This window comes from Arvicanthis niloticus, chromosome 1 (assembly GCF_011762505.2).
Source record: "Arvicanthis niloticus isolate mArvNil1 chromosome 1, mArvNil1.pat.X, whole genome shotgun sequence".
Classification (NCBI taxonomy): domain Eukaryota; kingdom Metazoa; phylum Chordata; class Mammalia; order Rodentia; family Muridae; genus Arvicanthis; species Arvicanthis niloticus.
In genome coordinates, this window is record NC_047658.1 from 150371047 (window position 1) to 150394189 (window position 23143).

Here is a 23143-nt window from a genome sequence, read left to right on the forward strand (position 1 = left end):
CAACGATGTAATTTGCTTGGACCTATTTTTTGAATGGATTATTTAAGAAGATGATGGGGCTGGGGAAATGGCAGTTAGGCTGCACAAGCCTGATGACCTGACTTTGGATCCCCAGAGCCCACACAAAGACTAGACTCAATACAGGGTACCGTATAGAGTACATACATACATACATACATACATACATAGAGTACATACTGGACCCTAGCATGTAACAACAGGGAGGCAGAAGTCGACAGGAGACTTTCGAGAGGCTGGTGGGAGTGGAGCCTGGGTTATGTATGCAGCGGCAGAGAGACTGCCTTGAGCAAGTGGAAGAAGGGCAAAGACCAGCATCCGAAGCCTGTCCTCAGACCTCCAAAAGTGCACCACGGAACATGTGAGTCCACAAGAGACACACAAGTACATACGCATACTGAATGGATTAAAAAAATGACTGTGTGTGTGACTGTAATCCTGGCAGTCGGAAAGCTGAGGCAGAAGGACCACCATGAGTTTCAGGCTAGTCCAAATCTGCTGGGCAGAGATCAGTTACAGTCGGCAACAGACCTTAACAGACCTTACCGAGATATGTCATGCTGCTCTACACTGAACTGACGGGAGAAGCGTTACCTTCCACATCCAGTCATCGGAGTCAATGAGCTAGACGCTCATGTAAACAGCTAACAAGCTCACTAGGATATCATATTACATCATATTAGTTATACTGGAGATAAGGTCTCCCCCCAGCACTGGCCTCAGGACAGCATTATCAAGTCCTTGTAGCAGCTGTCGGTCAACTATCCCACACTGTGCTGTGAATAGGAGGCCAATAGGAGGTCTGGCCTCCGAGGTACAACAGCACAGAGCCAGATCCAGAACACTACTTATTGTTCAGAAACAACAGAAAAGGCAAAAGAGTATCTACTTTACTACAGATAGGAGGAGAGAACAAACTAGAAAGGGAAGGTCACGGGTGTGAGGCTGGGGAGTGAAGTACAACTCGGCACATCCATTGCTACTTTTTCTGCTGATGGGGCAGGTTCATTTGTGCTAAAAGAATTGCAGTGTGAGAACAATGCCTGCCTGGCTTGCATGGGGCCCAGACCCCATGGCTGGAGGTCAGCACCAGGCATTCTCTCCTGGTCTCACTCCATCATGGCTGTCAGCATCCCAGATCCTCACTCTGCCTCCAGAAAAATGCAGCCTGCCCTACTCGTCCCCCAGCAGAGGCTGGCATAAGGGTAGAGCCTATCTGGGTGGACAGTGTGCTAGGCTCTGCTCACACTGTCAGGGAGCAAATGCAATCCCACCACCTCACCCCTCTCTTGAATTAGAAGGAGGTCAAGAACTGTATTTTCTCATCCGGCAACCCCCAGGTTTCCTGTCTGGGTCACAAGATGGATTCCTTTGAAGGGGCCCACTGAGGTGCCTGGGTACCTTGGCATTTGAGGGATGAATAAGGTGTCAGCTGTCTTTCCAGAAGGTGGCAAGGGTTAATGCAAACTGGGGACACACATTCCAGTCGATCAGGATACAGGGATGGGCATAAGGAGGAAGTATAGTTATGTGAAATTGAACTCGCTGATGACAGGAATGCTAACTTAGGAATTAGCTCACTTCCTGCTATTTATATGATCACATGTCCAAAGGACATATCATAAGGCGAACAGAGATTAGGGAAACAACATGATTATGTGGAGGTTTACTTCAGTGTCAAGAGAAAATAGGTGTGGTGATGCTACTGCACACTGCAATTCCAGCACTTGGGAGGCTGAGACAGGAGGAGCTTTGAAATTCCTAGACCAGCCTGATCTACATAGCAAGTTCCAGGCCAGAGGCCAAGGCTACACACTGAGACCTTTACAAAACAAACAAACAAAACACAACTATTTACTTCACTCCATTGATTTTGTGAAAAGGGAAAGCTATAACCTGAAGGAGAAGAAGGAGACACTAAACTGATGCTAAAGGCCATCAAATCATCCAGCAATTACCTCCCCGATTCCAGGGCTGGGACCTGCTCCACTGGGGTCCAGACTGCAAATGCTCCATGTTCAACTACGATGATTGAGGGCTTGGTGCTCTGTACGCTGTGGCTCCTTCAGGCCCAGTCTGGTCCAAGTGACCAGCAGGCTTCTCCCCACGCCTAAAGCTAATTATAGCCTGTTACCCTCCTCCATCCTCCCCAGAGGACCAAGGTGAGACCAAGGTGAGCTGATGGCTTAACCCTGAACAAGGAGGAAGGCTCTGAAACCATTGTGGTAAGCGTATCCCCTCATCCACAACATGAGAAATAGTCCATTAACAGGTTGGCACCAAAGCTGGGGTTATAGGGGTTTGCTTTTCTATATTTTATAAACTTTCTATATATAATAATAACTATATATGTAGTTATTATATATAATATATAAAATATTTAAATTATATATAATATAATATACATATATGTGTGTGTATATATATACATATATATATGTATACACACACATACACACACACACACACATATATATAACACACATATATATATATAATATATATATATAATTAAGGGGAAACATATACCGGTCTATAGAGGGAGAGCAGGGACGGTGGAAACTAAGTATCCAGCAAGCCACCTGTGTCTCCACACGTTAAATAACTATGGTATGGCTTAGGATATCCTCAAGGTTTATACCTTGAGTAGAAACTGACCCAGAGTAAAGGCACTACTTTTTTGTGTCTGTATTGATTATCACGCTGACCATTCCAGTTATAATACTGAATGTGACTCTCCTTCACATGGCTATTTAAATTTTGACTCTCAACAGCAGAAGGGAAACGTGGCCTCATTGTGAAGTAAGTTTGTATTAGACCCCTGGAATTTGACCATGCATTAATATGAGGAGAGTGCAGAAATACTGATGAGGACTCTTATTATGTAAGTAACAACTCCCACGAGGCTCAGGGTTTGGGCAGTCGGTGTGAAGCTATCTTGTTTCCTAGAGGACAAATTCTGCAGTTTCCCCTAAGGGCTAACAGCTATCCAGCAGTCCATGGCACAGAAGCTCAATATGTTATAAGCAGAGAAAATGCCTTCCCCTGATGAAGGGCACACACAAACTGCACACCTTCCTCCTAGGCACTGCACGGCACATGGAGGGCCTTTGAAGGCACATCACTCCTTGATCAGGACTGCACCAAGTCTGGGTATAATTATATTCACAACATTAACATACAATTTGTACCAATTGCAAATACATTTGTAGTTATTAATTAATGTCTTTTTACTAAAGATTTATAAGAATATGGAACACTAGTACAAATTTCAAGAAAATACAGAATTATATATAGCAATATCATCTTAAAAGTGCTTCATCCCATCTGACTGGGGAAGCTAAGCAGGGTTAGGCTTGGTTAGTATTTGGATGGGAGACCTAATAGATGCTGTTGGCTTAAAGAGAAAGAAAGAAAATATAGATCTGAGAAACACCAATTTCCTAATTTATATGTTTTGTAGCACAATAAAATAGGCCAAGGTTAAGCATTTTTTAAAAACAGATATTTCTCCTAATAAGAATGTCCACATGTTTTCCTAAGGAAATACGCCCCTGGGTCCTTGCACTCGGCTTCGGAAACCCAGAGAGACAGAATTTAGTAGCCGTAGAGAGGATGGGAGAAAAAGTCCAGTTAAGCATCTTAAACTACTAGGGACCATCTAGAAGATAACAAAATAAAATAAGATTCACAATAGAATCAAATCAAGGAAGAACGAAGCTCACCTCTCTAGGCTCCAATGAAGGACTTGAGCTCTGACAGAGGAGCTGAGGATGCTCAGGGGTGGGGTGCTCACCCCGCTGGCACATGCAAGGCCAGATTTGACCCCAAACACGGGGGATAGGGGCATAAAGGACTTAAAAAATAAGATAGTGATGTCCCTAGAGATAAAAATTGATGGAGACTGGGCCCAACCCAAAGGGCCATGGAAAACGTGTAGAGACGCACAGAGGACCCTATACAACAATGACGGCCGGCTGCTAACACGTGGTGAGTCCAGAGAGAGACCCTCGGGAGCCCTTCATATATTCTTAGGCCTCTTCTGTTAGTTTAAAATTATTTCTAAGCTCTAAAAAAAATAAGGCAAATAAGTGGAAAATCATCTCACATGCTTTTGGGTAGAACATACTACCATTAAAAGATGTTACGCCTGCTCAGAGTAATTTATAAATTCAATGTAATCCCAATTTAAAAACCTCTCAAAATAACACTTTTTGAGCAACTTAAAGAATTTACTCCAAATTGTATAAGGAAAAGTAAACTCTGGCCAAGAAACAGTTATGTGAACTGTGAACAGTTATGTGAATGACGCTGTGCTGGTCATCACAAGATGACTGAGATGTCACTGTAATGAAAACCTGAGCAACAAACCCTGGAGCAAGAGCTACAGACCAGTGGGACACAACAACTGTGGTGTTACGAACCAGTGGGACAGCCGGTGAGCTAGAAACAGTGCATCATGGGAGTCACGGAGAAGGGGAAAGGGTGCCAGGACTCAATAAAAACAAAACATGAAATATTCTTCTTCTGGTCTTCCCCCATCCCTTCCTGCCTCCCTCCTGCCCCTCCCCCCAGATGCTATCAGAAAACCTGCCTCATCAAATAGAAAACAGGAGAGGGCCAGATGCAATGTGGATTCAATGTCTCTAAGACTTAGAGTCACAGATGAGACCCGCAGACAGAATTTAAAAATACCTAATATTCTCTCTCTCTCTCTCTCTCTCTCTCTCTCTCTCTCTCTCTTTGTGTGTGTGTGTGTGTGTGTGTGTGTGTGTGTGTGCATGAGTGTGCATTGACTACACCACCTGCAGAAAAGGCATCAGATCCCCCAGCGCTCAGGAGCTGCCTAATGTGGGTCCTAGGACCTGAACCTGAGGCCTCTGGAAAACAGCCAAGTGCCCTTAACCACTGGGCCGTATCTCCAGCCCCAGGAAGAAGTTTTTTTAAAACAAAATTTGAGATGTATAGACCTAGATTAAATAACTTATGTGGTAATATAAAACTAAAGATTTATCTTGACCAAAGGAAAATAGAATAGACCAGATGAGAAGACAGGGTCAAGGTATAGACGTTCCAGAGAGTATTCACCTCCTAATCCTTCTGCAAATCAGTGACAGCACAGACTTCAACCCCAACAGAGCAGCCCAGAGAGTGCACGCCCACATTTACAAGAAACTGTGTGCCTAGGAGATGCTCAAAAGGACCAGTGATACAAACTAAAATAGTAAGCTGTCACTTAGCACTTACCAGAGCAGACAAAGTGACCAAAGCTAAATGCTGGCAAAACGTCAGGGCACAGATAATTCCGAGGGACAGAGACGGATGGTAGGAATGAGTCTGGGATCACTCACAGAAATGCTACACAGCTTTGGAAGCAGACATGGAGGTAGAAGAGGGTGTTTCCTGCTGTAATTACTTGTGGCACTGGGAGCAGGTTAACCTGAGCATCCACCTGTTACACAGGGACCAGGCAGCTGTGGCGTGTGATACAGAATGTCAAAGAGGAGAATGGGTGGATGCACAGCAACGGTGCCTGGGGGGGAAGGACATCTGCAGCAACAAAGGTAAAACACAGTAATGCAAACACTCCCACCCTGCAGTCTGCACTCAAACACACAAAGCACAAAGTGAGATGCAGTAGAAGACGGAACCTGGGGCAGGGGTGCTGGAGCAGTGGCTCAGCAACGGCTTGCTGCTCTTGAGGACCTAGGTTCCATTCCTAGAACCCATATGGTGATTCACCACCATCTTTAGCTCCAGTGCCATGGGATCTGGCTCTAGGCATGTATGTGGTGCACAGATATACATGCAGGCAAAACACTCATACACACACATTATATATGTATATCTATAATCTATATCTATAAGAGTGTGTGTATGTGTATCCCAGTGCTGGGGAGAGGTGGATGGATGAGTTGAGTTTGAGGCCAGCCTGGTCTACATAGTGAGTTCCAGGGTGGTCAGGGCATGCATATAAGTGTGTGTGTGTGTGTGTGTGTGTGTGTGTGTGTGTATGTGTGTTTTAAAATGGTTTGATAGAGCACCTGGGGGTAAGTGTAAGTGGGATAAGAGAACTGAAATCAAAAGAAATCTTTCAGATTTTGATAAAATAGCTGAGATGAGAGCCGTGCCTGGTGTACAGCTCTTATCCCAGCACTCTCTAGGCAGAGGCAGGCAGATCTCTGTGGGTGATCTGTAGGAGCCTCAAAAACAACAGCAACAAAATTCAAAGGACCTGTGATGGGCACAAAATAGGTCTATTTCCGTCTGGAAAGTTCCAGATTTTCCTGACAACAAAAGATACTCTGGCTGCCAGATCTGTAGCTGAATGACACAGATCCTGTCTCAAGCAGAAAGGAAAATCAGAGATAAGAAAGTTTTGATAGAGGTGGGTAGAGAATATTCACGGAAGCCATCTGTCTGTCTGTCTGTCTTTTTTCTTTTCTTTTCTTTTCTTTTCTTTTCTTTTCTTTTCTTTTCCTTCCTTCCTTCCTTCTTTCCTCCTTTTATTTCTTTCTCTTTTTCTCCTTTGAGGTAAGATTTAACCATATAGCCCTGGCTAGCCTGGAACTCACTATGTAGACCAGGCTGGCCTCAAACTCATCCATCTTCCTCTCTCTACCTCCCCAGACTGGGATTGAAGGCAGGTGTGTGCTACCGCACTCAGCTCTGATTTTTGTTCTTGTGGTCTGATTGAAAAGACCTGACCCACTCTCTCTGGATTTGTGGTGATCTCTGGTTTTGGGGTGATCTGGCTCCTGGTGGGTTGGTGTCAAGTTTTTAGGTCCTCTGTGGCTTTTACTCCGAGAACCTCATTCTGCCTCTTCTTGCCTCCCTGAAGGAGGATTCCACATGACCCGAAATCTTAAAATTCTGGAGCTGGAGGAAACCCAGTTATTCTGCAGATGAGGAAATGAAAGCCCAGAGAAGAATTCTGGTTTAGGTCCACACAACTAATATAAAAAGAAAGGCCTCCTATTCTACCCTGGATTCTCCATAACCCCCTCTTCCCGACATGTCCCCTGCTCAGCATCTACTCTTAACCTGTTTCAAATGGACAGAGAAAGACCCTGAAAGGCTCCCCCCTTACTCAGAGTCAAAGCTGGCGTTTTGACAATGGCCTCTTCTGAGGTGTCTTTTCCTGCTCTGACCACCTCTCCATCTGCCACCTTCCCCGTGTCTGCTCTCCTTGGCCACTATGACCTTGTCAGCCCTCCCACCTATCAAGCCCACTCCTGCTCCAGCCTCTCCCTCTCTGCCTCCTAGTCTCCCCTCAAGTCAGAGATCAAGAGACATCTCTGCAGAGATCTTCCCCCATCCCTCTGTGTAAACAGTAACACCAACCCCTACATGTTCTTTCCTAGCTAATCGACTGGAACTTTCCACTGTATTCTGCTGAGCTGATCTGCTATGCTCACACATGTCCACTGTCCCTCACAGTCCCACTGGAGCATGCACTGTGTCAGCTTTTGCCCACCCTGCTCATACTTCTGCCCTGACTCCCACACTAGAGCCTGGCTCATGCAAGTGCTCCAAAAAGTATTTGCCGAGTGAGTGAGTGAGTGAGTGAGTGAGTGAGTGAATGAGCCACTCAGCATCAGAACACAACCCTCAGACTCAAACTCCTTGAACTACACTTTATTGTGCTGTCAGTTCAGTAGCCACAGACCTTCAGCCTACAGAAAAGACTTACAAAGTCAAAGATGAAGTAATTCATTTAGCTATCCTGTGCCGCCTGCCTTTTTTCTTTTTCTTTTTCTTTTTCTTTTTCTTTTTCAGACAAGGTCTCACTATGTAACCTTGGCTGGCCTCAAACTCACAGAAATCTGAGTTTAAAGTCATAAGCCACCACACACCACACCAAGTAGTATGGCTTTCTTTTTAACACCAAAGATGAAGTGCCTAAGTTAGCACCCAGTACATATAATAGCTCTTTCATGGGGCTGGGGCCCAGGGGCTGGGGATGGCATGGTTATGGCTGGGGACTGGGGGTCGGGGGCTGGGGCCCTGGGGATGGCATGGTTATGGCTGGGACGCTCCATCTCCCTGCTCTCCAGGTGAGAAGCTACTTTATAATGAACTTTAAAAGCAAGACTGAGTTATTTAGTCTTGAAAATTAGTTTATTCAGATGCTTTCATGGCGGGGTATAATAAGAAACAATTCCACATTCACTGGTGAGGAACTTTTGAGAAGTATTCTGAATGAATCTCAAGAATGCTTTATTAACAACAACAACAACAAAGCTTGGGCGTCTCATAGGACCCTGTAATGGTGACAAAGTGGCAGGCAACACGTTAACTGACTTGTATTTTGTCCCAAAGGAGAGAATTACAAACCTGGAAAAATAAGCCAAGCTTTGTAACTGCAACTGTAACTGTAGGTAGCAAGCCCTTGCTTGTAAATGAACTGAATCATTTTTTTAAAAAAATTGCCTCCCCACCCTGCCCAATTTGAGACTAAGCATCTGTAGCTTAAAATATGACACTGCATCTATCTTAGCCCAGTACAGATCAAAGTGACCCAGAAGGCTGGGAACGGTGATGAATTTGAAGCATTGGAACGCAGCATGCAGAAAAAGTTTCCTTCTAAGGCAGAGGGAAAGAGCTCTGCTCTGGAGACATCCCTCATGATACTCTGCAAACACAGAGATAAACGTTCAGAACGTGGTCTGCTCGACCCTTCGGCAGGAGTAGAGCGTCCCATAATAGTGCAAGCCCAGTGGGCACTCTGGGCAAGGCAGGAGGCCCTGCCCTGCCACCTGGGGGAAGGAGGAATGTGAAGAGGGTCTCGAAGGCAAAGGGGGTACTCAGAGAAGCATGGGGCCAGAAAAGAGGGTGTGAGTAGGATTAAGAGGTTAGGTGGCTCCACTTTGTGGGTTAAAGGACAAATAACTCATACGTATTTGAACAACATCTATAAAGATTACTATCCCATGTCAGCCCAAACCATACACCATGTGATAAAAGCACAGTTTGAGTCAGAATGCTCTCTGCTTTTTGGAAAAATTACCTGTGACGACATGTACCTTACTCCTATGCTGGACTTGTCTAGACATACCATTGGGTGACATTAACACAGAAACATCAGTGACACAAACAAACAAAACAAACAGGTTTCACTCATTCCAGTCCAATGTGAGTGGGGGAGCTGGGAGCCACAGTGAAGTTGAACATCTGCTACATAATATGTACAACTTTGTTTTCTTAGGACTTTGTTGTCACCAGGAGGGATCTGTTTCAAGTAAGTCAACGTACAAATTAAAGCCTTTAGCGGTGGGAAGGTCCTGAGAGATCACAAGATTCACTAGTTTAGGGGAATGAGACCCGATGAACACACTAACTTGAACATTATACCTCGACTTCGCTCTTCCTTGGACTGTTTTATAAATGCAGCACTGAGAAATTAGGTCTGTGAGCTGCAAAATCGTCTGTTGATTAGTCAGCCCTATCAGCGGCACGTAACTCGACTAAGTACAGTGGAGTCTAAACTATGCTCCTACCCGAGTATTGGTGTCATCACTAGCTTGTCACCATTATTAATTAGGAAGTTCCACGAGTGCTCCCATGACTATAAAAGAAGCACTGTAAGACGGGTTACAGAATTTGCCATCCATAATTCCACATACGATCTTGCTTTTCAAGTTGGCTTTTAAACACAGCCCTGTGTCCTAAACACTCTTAATACACACCAGCTCTTAATACACACCAGCTGCCGGCCCGTTTGGTCACTCTGACATCCCTTTATTCGAGTGACAACCATCCTCCTCTGACACACACATGCCTGGCAATCAGTGCAATCGTCCTGGGTACCTAAAAACTCCACTCAACCAAAGCCGCATCTCCAGCTAAATAAAAATAGTCCTGGGTTGTTTGGGAAACCATCCCTGCCAGGCTGTCACGGAATCCTGGCCTCACATACCCACCAGCTGCAGCAGCGACCAGGGGCAGGACTGGGGCTCTCAGTTCTTCAACTCAAAGCCAAGAGGCAGGACGGCGCAGTGACAGCACCCCGGCTGGACACCTCGTCCCCGCGTCCGGGCCCCGGCACGGCCCCTAGGGCTCCGGGGGTCCCCCGCACCCCTCGGACGTGCGTGAGGACAGCGAGGGCCTCGCGTCCCGCGGAGCGCAGCTCAGCGCGACCCGGAGCAGCGCCGCAAGCCCCGCGCGCCTCGCAGGCGACGGTCCCCGCCACCCGCCACCCGCCACCCCGCCACCCCGCCACCCCGCCGGCGCCCGGCCCCGCACCGACCTGCTCTCTGCGCTCGGCGTTCCCTCCGCGCACGGCCACTGGTGGCCCGGCCGGGCCGCGGTCACCTCCCCTCGGCGGCGGGCGGGCCGATCCGGGTGACTCCGCGCCGCCCCGCCTCCCTCCGCGCCGCTTCCGCCCCGTGGCCCCGGGCTCCGCTTCCCGCGCTCGCGCCCCCTGGCGGCCGCCCAGCACAACAACCGGCCACGTCAGGCTCCCAGGGCCTCTCGGGGAAACTGAGGTATGGACCGCCTGGGGCGTTTAGCGATACACCTCGCTCAGGCTAGGATCCAGATCCCCACGCACCCGCGCTACCGCCAACCTAGAAAACTCAAATACTCCGCGGCGCGAATTCGCTTACTCCGCGGTGGAGGTTAGCCTCGAACCTTCGATCCTCGTCCACTCCCCCAAGTGCTGGATTACAGGGGAGCACCACCAGGTCACTGCCCACTCCTCATCGATTTTTTTTTTTTTTATCACGAGCAAAGTCTCGCAGGACAATTTTGAGAATTTAAAAAGCAATGAATCACAGAATACAAGAGCCAAGCGCCTCGATTTCTGAAAGTCCCCGAGGATTTCTGATTGTTAAAGATCACAAGTGCATGGAGGGGGCTGGTGGGAGTGCTGGAGTTTACGATCAGGGGATCTACCTAGCCCTACCTGCATTTGAAGAATGCAGGACTCATATCACTATGCACTCACAGCAGAGATAAGGCTTTATCTTAAAATCTCATTAGCTAGATTGTTTCTTGACTCTTTTTTTTAAAAATCGTATAAATTTTAGCATAAAGGGTATCGTTTGAATCATTGTAAAGTGTGCAGTTCATCGGAGTAGGTAAATTCGCATTGTTATGCAACCATCATCTTGTCTGTCACCAGGACCTTTTAATCTTCCCAACTGAAACTGCTCTCATCACACCGGGACTCCACTGCCAGGGATCCCTCTGCTCCCTGTCCTTACGAATTTACTCCAGACGCTCTCATAAACGGGATCCACAATACTTGTCCTTTTGTTGTCTGGCTTATTTCAGTTAGAATAATGCCCTAAGTTTCATCTATGCTATTCTATGGGTCAGAATTTCCTTCCTTTTTACTGCTAAATATGCTATGTTGTGTTTATGCGTGTGTCCTTCACTGGACATTCGGCGGAGTTTCCCTTTTGGCTACTGTGGATAAGGCTATGACCCAAAGTGTACACATGTCTACGGAGTCATTGCTTCTAGTTTTTGGACCCTGTACCTAGGTCTCACTTACATTATTCTCCTCCTTTGCCGTTCGAACACTGAAGGAAGACATTTTAGTAGTAAAACATAAATATTTCAGATTTTTTTTAAAAAAAATTAGCAAATGCTTCAGTTGCCTGTGAAACAGTGTGCTTTTCTTCCTTTTTTGAAGTAACATTGACATCTATTACCTAGATAAGGACCATTATTATTATTATTCTTTCCCTTTCTTACTTTTTTCTTTCTTATTTTCTCTCTTTTTCCTTCCCTCCTTCCTTCCTTTCTCTCTTCCTTCCTTTCTTTCTCTTTCTTTCTTTCTTTCTTTCTTTCTTTCTTTCTTTCTTTTTTGTGACAGGGTCTCCTCTCTCTTATGTGGCTCTGGCTGTCCTAAACCTTGCTTTGTAGACCGGGCTAGCCTCAAACTCCTAGAGACCCATCAGCCTCTGCCTCCACCTCCGCCTCCAAGTGCTGGGATGAAAGGTGTGCACCGCCACACCCGAGCACTAATACTTGTCATTACTAACTAACCACAATTTTGTTTTCTGTGTATATGCTTTTCTACTGTGGTTTGGAGCCAAGGAGTTCTTATGAAAGCCAGATGAACTGGAAGCAAAGATTTCATTTTGAAACTAAAACAACATTGGAACAGCGTAGCATAACTCAGCTCTATCTAAACACCTCTATTTTTTTTTAAACATTTATTTATTTATTTATTTACTGGGGTAGAGAGAGCACTTGAGGCAAGGGTCTCATGAGGAGCTCAGAGGACAACTTCGGGGAGCCAATTCTCTCCTACCATGTGGCCTTCAAGCTTGACTGCATGTGTCTTTCTCTCTGAGCCATTTCTCCAGCCCCTAATAGGAACATTTTCCTTTCAAGTAAGAGTCAGTTCCAGAATAAGCAGGTCACTGACTCTCAAGAGGTATGCACTTTGGTGGGTAAACTAAAGTTTGAGACTGATAGCCTGAGGGCATCACAGAGATTCTAAATCATAAACAGTATAATACCATTCTTCTGAGGCAGGCAAGCATAGGAATGGTTTAGTGCCCTGAGACTCCTGTTTAGTCTGGGGCTACACAGCACCCTCTTGTAATAATTCACGAGATAGAGAGTTCCGTCTCCCAACAATAGTATACGTTTCCACACCTGGAACTGGTAACCAGACTGGTAACAATCAAATGGTATATTCCCAACATATCCACATTTTAAAAAGAAAAAGCTGATCTGGCCGGAACTGGTTTTGTATGTCTTTCTAGTAAGGCAAAGCAATGGCTTCCCTTTTCAGAATCAATCTGCTATTTACTAATTTGTGCCTGTGTGTGATGATTAAAATGAGTATATGATTAAAATTGGGTATATTCCAGGAGGAGACAGACATGCACAGTAAGAAAAATTAACAACCTAACCTATCAGTCAAAATAGACAGAAACTAGCCCAAAAGATTCCCTTTGGTAGCCAGCCCTTCTTTCCTACCTTTAGGCCACTGGGAGACCTCAGCTGCCATCTGAGGCCCTTGAGTACTCTCTTTCCTGGGGCCCCCTGACAATCTGGGCAGTGAACCCCTCTCTAAATCTCTACTCTTGGCTCTAAGTAAAGTCATCCTCCTTCTTTTGCAAATTGGTGTGAGCCCTTGTTCTCCATCCTTTGGATAAGAGGCTGAGAACATTGAAACAGCCCATCTCTGGTAACTCTTCCTCTGGTCAAGGGAAACTCACTGTACTCCTGACACAAAATGGAACTATGTGCGCATTCGAGATTCAGCCTGCCCAACAGACAGCAGGCTCCCTGCCGTTGTTGAGGTCATACTCCGCAATCATGTGTCAGGAGATAAATTATATGCCAGGTCAGCATGGGGTAGAGAGCCAGTCAGGGACACAATGGATTAATCCCTAACACCCTGGGTGTGAGCAAGTAGCACAGAGGCCAGTGAGGTGTCTGAGGACTGGGTGTGAGCAAGAAGAGAGTGGTGAGACCAGAAAACACACAGAGGCCAGGGAGATGTCTCCACAGGTGGAGGTGCTCGCTGCCACCAAGTCTGAGGAACTGAGTGTGCTACAGAGCACCCTCGTGGCGGAAGGAGAGAATCAACCCCAGAAAGTTGCCCTCTGACCTTCACACGGGCACACAGACAGTAAATAACTAAGCAAATAAAGAACAATAGAAAATATACAGGTGTGAGGATCGTCTAGACTCCAGAAAAAAACAGTTTTAGAATCAATATCTGTAGTTGAAAGGGCCAGATAAAATTAACCAAAGAGATCTGGGTGGGGCTGGGAATATCTCAGTTGGTGGAGTTCTTGCCTAGAGTGCATAAAGCTTAGGGCTCAAACCCCAGCATCACATAAACTCCCAAAGTGGCACATCCCTGTGATCTCAGCACTTGGGAGGTAGAGGCAGGAAGGTCAAAAGTTCAAGGTTATCTTTGGCAGCATAATGGGTTCAAACCCAGCCTTGTGTACACCAGACCCTCCTGAAAGGTGAGGGGAGGTAGAGAGGGCAAGGGGAGAAGATAGAGAGGGTGGGGGGTCTGCCTTGTAAGACAAGAGATTAGTATGTAACTTTAAAACTTGTAAATAAGGATGGAGAGATGGCTCAGTGGTTAAGAGCATTGACTGTTCTTTCAGAGCAGAGGTCCTGAGTTCAATTCCCAGCAACTGCATGGTGATTCACAAACATCTGTAATGAGATCTGATACCTGCTTCTGGAGTCTCTGAAAAGAGCTATAATATAGATATGTATATGTAATATATATGTGTGTATACATATATATATATACATATACCATATATGTATATATACACACATATATATTTATTTATATAATTTTTATATTTATGTATTTATATAAATATTTATGTGTTTATATAAATATTTATATAAATTTACTTATATATGTTATACATTATACATATATGATAAGTAAATAAATATTTTTTTAAAACTTGTAAATAAATACTGGAGAGATGGCTCAGAAAGTAAGAGCACTGGTTGCTCTTCTAGAGGACCTGGGTTTGATTCCTAGGGCCTCTCTGGTAGCTCACGATCATTTGTAACTCCAGTTCTACAAGATCAGACATCTTCTTCTGGCCTCTGTCCAACCCAGGTGTAAGCAGCTGACCTGACAGACCTGACGGCTGGCAGGTCTGTCAGCTTGAAAAGCGGCTCCGCCACTGACTCAAAGCGGCTGCCCGTTTTTTTCTCACGGCTCCGCTGACTAAAAATGGCTGCCTGCTTTGAAAAGCGGCAGCCATGCCTGCTTTGAAAAGCGGCTGCCAGCTGAAAGAAGCAGCGCCCCAGCCTCAAAGCGGCTGACAACCCTGACATTCGCGCATCAGCCGCTCTGAGACACAATCCAAAATGGCGGCTACTTAGGCTTAGGTAGAACTTAGGAATTTGACTCCAGCCCCTCCCAAAAGAGGCATGCAAATGAGGTACCACTAGGGTACCACGAACCTGGCCAATCACCCCCTCCTGGGCGGGGCATGTTAATGAGTATGCTAATGAGTCATTGCAAATTGACCAATCTGACACCTCCATGCGCTTTGCCACGCCCAGGGCTGGGGGTATATAAGCAGCCCGTTCTGGGCATTCGAGTCAGTCTCTCCCAGAAACCTAAAAGAGCGCTTCCAATAAAGGCTGTTGAGAAGGATCCGGTTTGTCGCGTCTTCCTTGCTGGACAAGCGGGCGCGACACCCAGGCACATGCATGCTTCACAGACATCTATACAGGCAAAACACTCATACATATAAAATAAAAATATGCTTCCTTCCACCTCCAGTAATCTCCAATAAGCCAAAACACAGAATTCTTGTCACTTCTGGGGAATCTCAGCTGTTTAAACTATTCAGATGTGTCAACCTTTGATCTCAGATCTAAGAGGAACCCTACCTGCCAGGGAACTCTGAGTCTGAACTTTCACTGCCGTCATGAACAGCATCAAAAACCAGCAGCTGGTCCATGGCTTGGCCCCATAGCAGAGCTTCTCTTGAATCTGTAGCATGTCATAGCCATAAGCTGATTAGAGTATCAGGCTGCTGACTGAAGCTGGCCTCACACAGGATACAGGATACAGGATACAGGATACAGGATAATCCTAGGACAGCCAGGAGCCGAAGGTTAGAAGTACAGCTCGGTACCCGTTCTTACACCTCCTGCTTCGTGTGCGCCACCACCGCCCGGCTCAGGTAATATTCTTAAAACTTATTTATTTTTCATTTTATTTTTATGTGTATTGGTGTTTTGCCTCCATGTCTGCCTGGGTACCACATACATGTTTGATGCCTGTGAAGGCCAACAAAGTACATCAGAATCCCTGAAATTGAGTTATACAGTTGTGAGCTGCCGTGTCAGTGCTGGGAATTGAAGCCGGGTCCTCTGGAAGGATGGCCAGCGCTCTTAACTAAACCATCCTCCAGTCCAAGAAGTAGTGTTTCTTTTAAAAACCATCTATTTTATATACGTGCAAAAGATGTATTTCTTCCTATTTCCACAAAGAGATAAGAAAGGGAGAGGTATCTGAAAAGAATGAAGGAAATCAGAAGCTGATAATGCAGAAGCCAAAATTGTGAAGACAATTATGTTTTTATTTTACGTGTACGAGTGGTTTGTATGCATGTATCTCTGTGCATCATTTGTATGCCTGGTGTCCAAGGAGGCCAGAAGAGGGTGCTAGATCTCTTAGGGATGAGTTACAGATGGTTGTAAGCTACAGCGTGGGTGCTGGGCACTGAACTCGGGTTTCTGAGAGCGCAGGCAGTGATCACTGAGCCATGTCTTCAACCCCTGAGGACAATTTTGTAGAAAATATTTATTATAACCTGGCCCTATGTAAGGACCACAGCATACATTTTCACCTTTAGTTTTTCTTCCTTATCAGTAAGAAAAAAAAATATTTCTCCAAGAAACAGAACCAGGATTCCTCATTTGAGTAGAATTATTATTTTTTTTTTTTGGTAAAAAAAAAATTCTTAATAGTTATTCATTTTGTGTGTGAATATTTGCATGCCTGCGTGTACCATAGTGCTCCTGTGGAGGACGGAGACCAGCCTGCAAGAAGAGTCAGCTCTCTCTCTCTCTCTCTCTCTCTCTCTCTCTCTCTCTCTCTACCATGTGGATTCCAGCAATGGAGCTCTGGTCATCAAACTTGGCAGGGGCACCTATACCCACTGAGCCACCTTGCTGGCTCCAGAGGTAATTTTTAAAAAAATAGAATGTAGCTGCATGGTACTCAGCAGTGGAACCTAGCAGTTGAAAGACTGAGACAAAAGGGTCTTGAATTCAAGACTAGCTTAGGCTATACAATGAGACACTGGTATATATTTTTAAAACCCCACAAAACTCCTTGTAGGTCATCTGTTTCCTTGTCCTGGTTGTTTACATTAATGGAACAAGATAGTAAAGTTGGTCTTTTTTCTCTCTAGATAACACTGGTTGTTCTCGGCACACACCGTGATGAGCATAGAGGTGGTCACTGTCACTCTTAGCTTATAAACGAGAAGCCGAGGCTCCATGAGGTTGGCTCATCTCGTCTTCCCTATGTTTTCCACGACTTAATCATTCTTACAGGGTTTGTATCAGAAAGACATTGTATGTATGAGGCAAGGCGTCCTGCATCCCAGGCTGGCTTTGAACTCCATATGTTGCTGAAGATGTTCTTGAACCTAAATAAGCGTGTGACACAGAGTCAGAGTCACAGCTAGTCTGCTTCTAGGCTGGGAGAACACAAGCTTGTAGAACTCTCAGTCACCCTGCCCCCTCTTGGGAGAGACTGTGAGAAAGAGGCTGTCACTACAGACAATGAAGTAAAAAGCAGAGACTTTAGGCTACAGAGTTGGGTGCCTAGGTCCAGCTGTGCGCGAAGTCCTCACGCATAAAGACTTAGTCATCTAAGGCACTAATGCTAGTCAGAAATGAAACGTTTACTGTAGCATAATGAGAAAAAGGAGTTAGTACGCTTCTAAAGATCACACTTTGTTTATTAGTCTATTATTTCTCATCTGAGACAGGCTCTCACTATGTAGACCAGGCTGGCCTGGAACTCACAGAGATCTTCCTGCCTCTCAGTTGCTGGGATTAAAGGCCTGTATCACTATATCCAGCTGAAACATTTTGTTTTATGTGTCTGTATGGTATGAGTGTGTGTGTGTGTGTGTGTGTGTGTGTGTGTGTGTGTGTGTATGTGTGAAACTGTGTAACTCCTGGAGCTGGAGTTACAGGTGAGTATGAGTCCCCCCAAGGTGAGTACTGGGAACTGATCCCAGCTTCTCTGGAGGAACAGCACGCTCTCTTAACTGCTAAGCCATCTCTGCTGTCCTGGATCACGACTTTTAATGTTAAGATGATAGATTTCCTAACCTGGGACATAAAAGCAATTATGAATTCACAGAGGTGGAGGATGGCAGACATATTTCTTCTAATTGGCCTTATTAGAAAGTCAGTAAGTTACTCCAAAATATTAGTGGATCTTTAAATTGTCATTAAAACTGTTTTATTGGTCTGTGGAATAATAAAATAATTTTATTGCTTAGCTATAAACCACAGTGTAAAAACATTTAGGTATTTTGGAAAAGGAATAACATTGTGGTCCTGTTATTTCTTAGCTTTTGCCAGATCTGATTCTGGAGACAATTTAAGGAGATTCCTCAGCTCCTTTGATCTCAAGCTCAGCGTGGTGTCTCCAGGCCTAAGGCCTGGCTGGGGACAATCTAAGGGAAGTCAAAGAGGCCTTTTCCCTCTCCATGAGGGGAACAGGGAGCCAAGAAATAGTTTTATTTGTCTGTTCCCAGGACTGTGTGAAGAAGGCCAGCAGGGAAACAAGCCACAGCCCACCCTGAAGCTGCTCTCTGCAGGTGTTCTGGCCTCTGCTAACTCTAGCTACACCCAGTAAGGGAGAAGCTTAGCCAGCGTGAGGGAAAGAGAAGTAGAAAAAGACCCAGGAAGGGAAGGGGCGTGGCAAGGATGGAAAGGGGTGTGGTGAGGACCAATAATTACATGGATGACAGGTGAGAAGAGGCCTTTCCAAATGGTGGAATTTTAACTTTTAGGAGGAGGAAGAGGACACGCTTTGCTTAGGCACCTGCCCAGTAACAATCCTCAAGGTTTAAAAGTCTGAATGAAGTCAGTGTTGCAGCTGCTCTGAAACCACACTCCAGGTGGGAGAGGGCCACTAGCATGCAGGCTTCGTGCCAGGAACAGGAACACAGTAGGACAGACCATGGAGGGTGATCCTCTCCACACAGGACTTCAGCTTCTCCGGGTCTGAGGCCAGACTTGTCTAGAGGCAAGCTGCCCCTCTTTGTAGAACCTTGTTTTGGGGATGGTTGGTCAGGTTCCCCTGTGTGTTCTGTTGCCATGGAAAAAGTGAGTTTTCCTGGCTCACTGCTGACCAGACTCTGTGGTTAGGATGCTGAGTTAGACTTGTAGTGTGGGGGAATGTGAGAGCACCCACCTGTAGCCATACATTTTCCCCAACCTACTTTAATAAGGGTTCAACCTCCCCTCTAGCCCACCTTCCGCCAGAGGTAGTGGAAGAGAAAAATAGACCTCTTCAGAAAGAGTTCTCTGGGGTGAGTCCACTCTTTGTTGTCCAGACAGCAGCAGTTCAGTCTTGTAGCAAACACCAAATACAGATCAGCAGCTTCAGTCCAGGACTCTCATCAGGAAGACACCACACACGAACTAGCAGCTGCAGGTCAATCCTGAAGAAACCGCAAGGCTCAACAACTGGCCCGAGTCTGAGGAAGTAGCAAGAAGACACAGGACCCTCAGGACTGAGGCGAATCAATGTGTGCATACTGTTAGCAAGGTGGGGCAAACCACACCAGGGCTCCAGCTCCCACTGTCTGTGAGAGCTGACATATTTATACTCTTGCATCATGTGCCCTTTCACGTTTGCTATAGCAAAACATCCTTTTACCTGTGTGTGTTTCAGGAAAACATTCTCGTGTCTGCTTTAGTAAAAGATCCTTTCACCTGTGTACCCCAGCAAACCATCATTTGACACAACTGACATTCCAAAGAAACCAGAAGTTTCCACTCCACCCACGCCCTCACACACCAGGGACACACATGTACCCTTGGATCCAAGAGATGCTGGAGACGAAGACGCTGCTCCCTGCTAGGGGATCCTTGGGCTCGGGACTCCTTTGGCCTGGATTACTTGTCTGTTCTTGGTAAGTCTCCCATGATCTTTACATATCAGCCCGGATGAGATCACCTGCTCAGATAAATCTTCCCTAGCCATCCTGCCTCCACAGGCCCCTGCTTCGGATCTCTGGGCTTCACATTTCAGATAAAAATTCTTCTTATGTTTTTATGTAGTAAATTGTTTTAGTCTTTGTTGCTTCCTCCACATTTGTCCAACTCCAAAAAGGTAGAAACTGTGTCTTCTGGTTTGTCTCTCTCCCCACCGTTCAAACAGGATGTGATATATACACGAGGCTCAACTATCTACCAGATGAACAAATAACACTGTTCTACCACAATCTCGGTTCCTGTCAGTCTATAGAACACTTTAAAAAACAGAGTTATCTCTATGTGTATGGGTGGTTTTGCTGGCGTGCATGTCTGAACACCATGTGCATGTGGTATCCATGGAGACCAGAGGTGTGTATGTCTGAACACCATGTTCATGTGGTATCCATGGAGACCAGAGGTGTGTATGTCTGAACACCATGTGCATGTGGTATCCATGGAGACCAGATCATCTGGAACTGGAGTTATAGAGGACTGTGAGCCACCATGTGGATGCTAGGCACCAAACTCAAGTCCTCCGGAAGAGCAACAGTGCTCTTCAGCCTCAAAATCATCTCTGCACTCCTCACCCCCCACCCCCCGGCACTTCTGATAGCAAACGTGTTTGGTTTTTTCCACACTAACAACCAGTTCTTCAGCCCTCTATACACTACATGAACTGGGTCCCCAATAATTTGATTCTGTTAGGACACTACCTACTTACTAGGAACTGAATTTGGGTCCTCCCGAAGAGCAGCAAGGTCTTTTAATCACTAAGCCATCATTCTAGCTGGTTTTGGACTGAATGAAAAGCAGAAGGGGGCCCAGTGCTCACTTTCCTTGCTCTCTGCTCCTTGGCTACGACTTGAGCAGCCTTCTCAAGCACTGGCTGCTGTGATTTCCACTGTGAGTCAGAGTAAACCCTTTCTCCCCTAAATTGCTTTTGAGTCCTCTCTCTCTCTCTCTCTCTCTCTGGAGCTCTTTCTCCTTTTACATTCATTTTATGCATATGAGTACACTGTCTCTGTCTTCAGACACACTAGAAGACAGTTTACAGACAGTTGTGAGCCACCACGTGGGTGCTAGGAACTGAACTCAGGACCTCTGGAAGAGCAGTCAGTGCTCTTATCTGCTGTGCCATCTCTCCAAACCAAAATGCTTTTCGACTCACCGATCGTCCATGACCTACAAAGGATTAGGTAAGCTTCCTGTCTGGTCTTTTTAATGTCTCCCAGAGTTCCGGTTAATTGACCTTTCAATGTCTTATACTCCACTTATACATAGACACAGCTGCTTCCAGCTGTATCTCTTAAGGCTGATGTAAATCCCACCCGATTCACCTGTCTTCTTAGCCCCACTGGGCCACTGTGACTCTTCTTGCCCTCTTCACTTGGGCCATTGTGCCCCTTCTTATTTTCTCTCTCAAATCTTTCCGATGAATGGAACCTCTCTCTGGAGCTAGGCTCTCAGCCTCTGGTTTTCCAAAGTCCTGGTACCAGGTACCAATAACCACTGAGAAAAACTGCTCCATGACCTTGCTAGGGATCGACCTAAACTGTGGACAGAGAGAGAACACCTGAAGAATTAAATGTCTCATGTTGCCCAAGGCGAGTCATTTCTGCCATGTTCTTTCTCCACAGGAAAAGCCTCTCATCTCCTGGGCCTGAGGACCAGACTGCCTCTGCCTGAGTTGCAATGGAGACCACAGTGATCTGGGTCCCTGTTTAGGTAGTGGACTGTAGACTAATTTTAATTATTTTAATTAAAATATTTGCCATTTTAATTAATATATGACATCTAGATTATAATTTATTCTTCTCGAATCTCTGATTACATTGATAGCTACACTAACTGCAGCTTAACAGCTAGAGAACAGGCAACTAGCTCATTACCCCAAGGTAATCAATCCATCACTGTGTTAGCTCATTAATCAATTTGTTAACTAGTTAAGGCTACCAGATCTCTCATCAGAAAGGCAGACAGGTTTGCCTTGCTCACAGGCTTCGTGATGAAGGAGACACATGTTCAGATGTAAGCTTTCGCAGGTGTAACCTTCTGCTACTTCCTGATCTAAAAGAGCTCAGTTTGTGGTGACTGCGCCCCAGTGATCAACCACCTGTGTCTCATGATAAATAATTGGATAAGAAATAAACTTTATGCACAGTCTGAGGATACAAGCTTGAGGGTCTAAACGGGTGTTTTGAGGTCAGTAATCATAAGATATGAAGGTTGGAGGACATACAAACTTGGATGGTAATAAAAAAATAATTTTAGGTACAAAAGTGCTTCATATTTCTTCCCCTTGCTATGTTACTGTCTTAATATATAAGACTCCAAGAGTTCAGAATCCCAACGTTAACCCATGGAGTTCTGATACATTAGCCTAACTCTGAGAAAACACTCCACTGCATGAACCCTTCATAATCACAAGTTCAAAATTTGAAGTTTCCTTTGGTTGTCTTTTAACTATGGACTTGAGATGTTTCTCATGCTAAATCTATATGATCAACTATCATATTCACAAGGTCAAAAATTTGAGTTTCCTTTGATCGGCTTTTAAATGCAAACTTAAAAATATTTCTCATTATGCTAAATTTGTGTGCATTCGGTCTTCTAGATAGAGAGAAAAAGCCCCTCTTGCCCCTTCTGCTCCACAAAAGATTTTGTCTTCCCGAAGCTCATCTTAAAGTCTGTTTTATGCTGTTAACAAATTTATCTCTTTTGTAAACTTAAAAAGATTCCTATAAGCTCCAGGGAACCCACTGGGATCTACCTCTCATGGAACAAACAGACTCCATCTAGATAAGTAACCCTGCCAATCAATACCCTAAGTTCCAACTGCTGCCTAGTCCAGAGGTTAGGATTCCTCCCGTTCCCTGGATTTGGAACTACCCTTCCCCCAACCACCAAGACTTAAGGGTTTCAAATATACACCTAAAATTTTTTTCTCCCAAACCTACTTAACTTTCTTTTTGAGTCTAATATGTATACGTGTTTCAGTATCTATATGTATACGTGTTTCAGTATCTATATGTATATGTGTTTCAGTATCTATATGTATACGTGTTTCAGTATCTTGCCAAGTCCAGCGTTTACTCAAAACCTACATCTAGGACAGCTCCAGAGAAGCAATCCACAGCTACTCCAATCTACCCTCATAGATGCTTCTACTGGGCCGGCACCTTCTGCCAGCAGGTGCTCCCACAGTCCCTGGACAGCAATGAAACAGCCAGCTCTCCTAGGACTTGACCAACATCTCCATCCCAATTTTCTTAGGTCCACAAAGACAAAACTGTCACCCCAATGTCAGCAGAAGTAGCCAATGATCACGACAATCCCATTCCTGCCCCACCATCACCTCTTTCTAGTTTCTTTCTTTTTTTTTAATTAAACCAAAAAGTAGTAATGGTATAGCATTTCCTCT

General features: G+C 45.3%; 1 protein-coding gene and 1 long non-coding RNA gene across 3 annotated transcripts in view; one reads left to right on the forward strand and one right to left on the reverse strand.

Moving 5' to 3' along the window:
- Positions 1-10417, reverse strand: part of Dnmbp (dynamin binding protein) — a 95046-nt gene extending 84629 nt beyond the window's left edge. Inside the window, exon 1 of the mRNA XM_034506936.2 lies at positions 10268-10417. The gene's annotated coding sequence lies outside the window, so the exon portion shown is untranslated. The remainder of the gene's footprint in view (positions 1-10267) is intronic.
- A 4973-nt stretch (positions 10418-15390) lies between these two features.
- On the forward strand, positions 15391-21445 carry LOC117702629 (uncharacterized). 2 transcript variants are annotated; one of them, XR_013106774.1, is made up of 3 exons: positions 15391-15671; positions 16508-16677; positions 19418-19542. It is a non-coding gene; the product is annotated as an uncharacterized LOC117702629 (long non-coding RNA). The 2 variants fall into 2 exon arrangements; XR_004606087.2 differs by lacking the exons at positions 15391-15671; positions 16508-16677 and adding exons at positions 19194-19291; positions 21360-21445 and having other exon boundaries at positions 19418-19658.
- Positions 21446-23143: the final 1698 nt, after the last annotated feature.